Source organism: Lissotriton helveticus, chromosome 2_2, assembly GCF_964261635.1.
Source record: "Lissotriton helveticus chromosome 2_2, aLisHel1.1, whole genome shotgun sequence".
Classification (NCBI taxonomy): Eukaryota; Metazoa; Chordata; class Amphibia; order Caudata; family Salamandridae; genus Lissotriton; species Lissotriton helveticus.
The window spans coordinates 333,679,151-333,685,005 of NC_136060.1; positions in this window are offsets into that span (position 1 = coordinate 333,679,151).

Consider the following 5,855-nt stretch of genomic DNA (forward strand, 5'->3'; position numbering starts at 1 on the left):
GTGTGGTCAAAATGAATCAATTCATTTGGTAATGCGCAAATATTTGCTGAAACCTGATTTCCACGTATTCTTTGTGCACTGTTATATCTATCAGTAAAACTGCATGTCTGTGCAAATGTATTGGCCATTTGCAATGGAAAATGTAAATAACAGTGTGTTACCCACCATTCTTATGTAATATATTTGCCACACATACTCTAAAATGCACCACATGTAACATACTACACCTTTGCCACTCTCCTACTAAATACACTTGCTTCGCTAGTTCATTTTGTGACATTGATGACTGCACCCTTACTATGAAAATTGTACCAGCACTACTGCATAGTCCTCATGCCGAAGGATGGGGTTGTGGGCAGAGATGGAATTGCACTCGGAAAATGCATCAGCATCTTTGTGACCAGAAGGTAATACATAAGCGATTGCTGTGATGCGATTGGCTGGTAGTACAATGACTACGGTGGATCAGTCTAGAGCATGTGTGTTCTGACCCACCTCTTATTGTTCAAAATTTACCCACCAACCCCACCCGCCCCGACTAGAAACAACAACAAAATCAAGATTACAACTAGAAATCTTAAGCAAATCCCTCCAGGTACACTTGAGTCTAAATTCCAGGCACAATTCCGCCTCACTCCACCCTCTCTCAATGCAAATGAACTCACAGAGCTCAACAACATATCAGCCTCTGAGATCCTAGACCAACTCGCCTCTCTCACAACAAAAACACTGAAAAATATTCCCTCCAAATCCTGGTTTACCTCTGACCTCAATAATGAAAGACGCTCTCTTAGACTCGCTGAAAGAACATTGAGGCACCACCCCGCCCCTGCCCGTCTAATCCTCCTTAGAAACATTAGAGCTAGCTAAAAAAACACATTTTCTCTGGAAAAGCTTCTTTCTTCCGCGCACAACTCTCCTGGGCAAAGAATCGACCCAGAGAACTAATCAACATTGTTAGAAATCAAACTTCCACAGCCCCCCAACCTTCTGGCTTCAACCAACAAATGCGATGAAATAGCAAGCTTTTTTAGCGCAAAAATTGCCAAAATTGATATATCCTTCCTGATTACTCAGCCCCCCCAACCTCCCAATGTCCTCCTGATGTGACCCTAACTCTGCTCTTCCTCCTACCCCCACCCCTCAAACCGTCCCTTTTCCTCCCCTCACCCACCCTACCTGAAGCTAGCTCCACTAAACCTCAGCTTAAAAACAATGCTTCTTGGCATAACTTCAATCCCATATCAGAACTTGAGGTCTTTAACATCGTATCCAAACTTAAACCATCTTCTCATACAAAAGACCCCCTGCCATCTTCCCTCGTCCATGAACTAAAACATATCATCGTCTCTTACTGGACAATATCATCAATTCCTCACTTTCCACGGGGTGCATCCCAGTTTCCCTCCAGCTTGGAGAAAACACAACCATCCCTAAAAACCCCAAAGCTGACCTTAATGACCCTAATAACCTCCGCCCCATCTCTAACTTCCCCTTTCTCTCCAAAGCCCTCGAAAAATGTGCCCGTCTCCAATTAGATAAACACATTGACTCCTTCAACCTACTCTACACTCTTCAAACCGGTTTCCGCAAAGGTTGCAGCACAGAAACAGCATTTCTTAATATAGTAGATGATATCCACCTCACCCTCGATAAGCGAGAGTCCTGCATACTCATTCTTCTCGATCTTATCGCTTCATTTGACACAGTAAACCACTCAACCTTACTTAAGGTGCTCCAAGATCGGTTCGGCTTAAATGGCACTGTCCTTAACTGGATTACCTCCTACTTCCAACATAGAACCCAACAAATTAAAATACAAAACCACCTCTCCTGCCCCACACCTGTCTCCCTTGGTGTCCCCCAAGGATCAATTCTCTCTCCCGCACTTTTCAACCTCTTTATGGAACCCCTGATCCCCATACTCAAACAAGCCAGAATAAATTACCACCTGTATGCTGATGACACCCAACTGTACTATAAAATTTAATCACAAGCCGATATTCTCCACCTCAACTCTGCCCTAATCAAGACTCAAGCTTGGTTCTACTCCAATCACCTTAAACTCAACCCCAGCAAGACTGAAATCATCTTCTTCACTCCTAAAAACAATCCTCTCCCCATTCAGTCTTGCATCACTGACCTAAATGCTCTTAACTGCTCTTATCCCTCGCTGAATCAGTTAAATCTCTTGGCATCACCATCAACAGAGAGCTAATGCTCAATTCCCATATAAAAAACTCGGCTAAGGGAGCTCTTCTCACACTCCGGCATCTTAAAAAAATCTAACCTTTTATCCCTGCTGAAGATTTCAAATTGATTGTGCAATCTTTAGTCCTCTCTAAAATCGACTACGGAAATGCTTTAATTGCCGGAACTCCCAAAATTCACGTTACCCCCCTCAAATCCGTCCACAACTTAGCGGCTAGGCTCACAATGGACTGCAAACGCTTCAATCACATATCACCTGCCCTCAAGGCCCTTAGAAGGCTTCCTATTGAAGGACGTTCCTCCTTTAAAATAGCCTGCATTACGCATAAAGCCCTCTACCAAAAAACCCCACCTTACCTCTCCAATAAACTCAACAAAGCGGGTTGCGCCATCTCTCTTCTCCTCATCCCCACTCTTTTTTTTTTTTTTTAAACCTCAAAATCCTGCTCCTTCTCTGGAAAAGGCCCCAAGCATCTTGGATGTCCTGCCTAAAAATCTACGAGAAAACCCCTCCCATCTCAACTTCAAAAAAGACCTCAAAACACACATGCTCAACAAATACTGGGGCTCGTAAGCCCTAGCGTACTACACTTACTTCACCCACCCCTCCCCGATTTTCTTTCCTCTTCTCACCTCATACCCCTCCTTCCTCCCCTTCTACCCCTTACCTTAACCCTCTCCCCAAACCATATATGCCCGGCACAATAAACTTATGAGAAAACCCCTCCCATCTCTACCTCTCTCTACACATCCCTACTCCCCCCCTTATAACCCTTACCCTAATCTTCGCAACTCAATTCAACTCTCATCTCTCCTTACTCATGGACTGAGTATGTTAAATTAACCTAGCTGAATGCGTATAGTATAATAATGTGTTACGACATCTTCTTAATGCTATATCTGCTTGCTGATCTTTCCTTATCTGATCTCTCCAATAACTATTCCGTTCATTATGTTATTTTTGTGTACTTTACTCGATTGCTTTTATTGATACATTTGTCCTGTATTCTTTTGACTATTATACCTACAATGTTAAGCACTCTGATACCCTTGGGTGAAGCCTGCGCTATATAAAACTTCAATAAATAAATAAATAAATAAAAATAAATACAATCACTCTTGAAAGTTTGAGACGAACCACAGGCTACCATTCTCTGCTCTCAAGTGGTGCTAAAGAGGTCCAACCCCTTTCAGCTATTCTCTCTCTAAGGGACTACTTAGCAGGAGACTTGTGGATCACATTTCCTGTACTCCCTTAACATAATGAGCATACAGAAACAATTCACCAACATTCCAGCAAACCAGAACCAGCTTTGTTACGATTTAGGAATGCGTTTGAAGAGTAAATGCTCACCTGAGCAGATTTGAACCAATTGGTACACCTGATAGTTCCAAGTGAGGTGAAGGAGAGATTAGTGGAGAAAGCACCATGGCCGAAAGTGGATCCTGAGAATGATGAAAAGTTAAATGTGGAAAAGGATGCATTGTTGAAGGCAATCTATATTTTGTGGTGATCTCTCCTATATCTTGGGAGCCTTATTGGTTTCCACAAGTCTCTGCTCTCAGAACATGTCTAAAGCGCTCTGATACCCGCATGGGTCGTGTTCAGGCTATTCAAAACTTTTAAAATAAAATAAATGGATAAATAAAATCCTGGAGATATGCCTAGTAAAACTTGACTGCACTAAAATTTCTAGCTGCAAGCAGAATAAGGGGGAGGCACCAGCTAATTATTTAGATAGGCTTAAGAATGTGTTTGAAAAGGTACTAGGGCCTTGCTTTTCTAACCTAGATGGCTCAGGAAGTTATGGGCCCTGCTTTTGTGCAGGCATTGTCATTGACTGTTCAGACTACTATATTTAATTGATGGCAGACTAAGAAGTTATCAGAGTTAGTGACTGTTGTGACCCACTGTATCCCGTCAAAGGAGAAAAGGAAAGAGAATGCTGAATTGAGATTGTAGAACATACTGTTATGTGGGAATCTAGGACCCTAGTGTAATTTTCCCGATTCATGCCCATATAAAGGTATAATTCACCCAATCCTTATATAGGCATAGGAATCATTGCCTTATTTAGTCTTAGCCTGTGCAGCCCAAATACGGCATCGCTACTTCCCCTAAACTCCGAGAATCCACAACGATTTCTTGGAAAACCAGCCTTCAGCAGTCAGGAACTTCCCCCTGCTTGAATACTAATTTATCCAAGAACTCCTGGAATTTTCAAGGAACTGAGGCACTAGTGACGATATTATGTCCAATCTTACGTCAAACTCGGCACCTTCAAAGTATAAATATGCCTACATTTGCCCAGTCAAACACACGATGGTTTAGGAGCAGATCGACTAACTACTTGCCCGACGCCCTGCTGCTGCAAGTGCCGAAGGAAGCCGACACTCCAACTGACGCACTGAGAAGACGCTGTCTTTTCTCCAGTGTTTCCAGGCTACCCTTGCGGGTTGCTGGGAGATCGAGTCCTGAGAGAGATATACAAGACATCTACCATTCTAAAAACCAAGGTACGGAGCTGATTAGACCCTTAGAGAATTCTTGGAACAGAGTCTTGGCAGAAAATTACTAGACTTAAGCTACACCACACTTACTCCTCCCTCGTGCTAGACTTAGGTTAGGTACACCGGGGTAGGCGTTTTAGAAGAACCAGTTGAGTACTTTTAGCCACTATTTTATCACTGTATGTATTTTATGCATTTTATGTATTCTATGTTTATGGCTTAGAAACCATATCATGCTCTTACAGTACTATTTTATAATACTGTTCGTATTATATGCATTGTACTTCTTAACTAGCAATTCAATTGTAGCAGTGCATTTCTTATGCTTAAGAAATAAGACTGTTTATTAAAAACGTTTATTGAAAACGCCCGTCTCTCTATTTCTAAGCAACTCTGGTGAAACGAAGCATGCACATCTGACTGAGTGAAATAGCCGTCTATTGTTTCCGCGACTCTAGAGATATGTTTCATTCTGGGGAAACAAAGTTGTCATGTATATGGTTGTCAGAGACTAATCCCTTCTTGTACTTTCGAGAAAGTTTCTAGTGACCTTTGAGCTAGCTGGCACTCACAATTCAGTCTAATATAATTGGCAGAGACCTAGTCGACTTAAGTCCTACGCCTAAGCTGCAGGATATATTATTCCAATGCGCAGAGCCTATTGGGAATATAGGAATCACAGTGGGTGATCAAAGGAGCAAGGCAGGGAAAGCTACACAGGGACAGAAGCTTAGGGAGTCAGGCAAATTGGAGAATTGGAAGGGAAAACGGGAGGGGCTGAGGATAGGCCATGGACCAGGAAGTTGTTATTTGGCATGCAGTTAGCTGGGGCATTGAAAGCAAGATTGTCCTAACACATCTTCTGCTGTCACCCTCAGTTCAGAACCTCTACACCTGAGTTTCAGGACAGCCGGATAGGGTCAAACTGTTAAATAAATTCCATAACTAGCGTGTGCGTACCGCTGAGAAGGAAGCCGGGGGCTGTATGTTTTAAGCAGTGTGCATTTTTATTTTTGTTTACACATTTGTTACCTTAGAACCTTTTAAGTAATCTTGAAGTCTCTAGCCAGTTTTTGCCGCATTCGATCCCGCTCCCAGCGCAGCAGATCTAGTGCTGACGCTGTGGGAGGCAG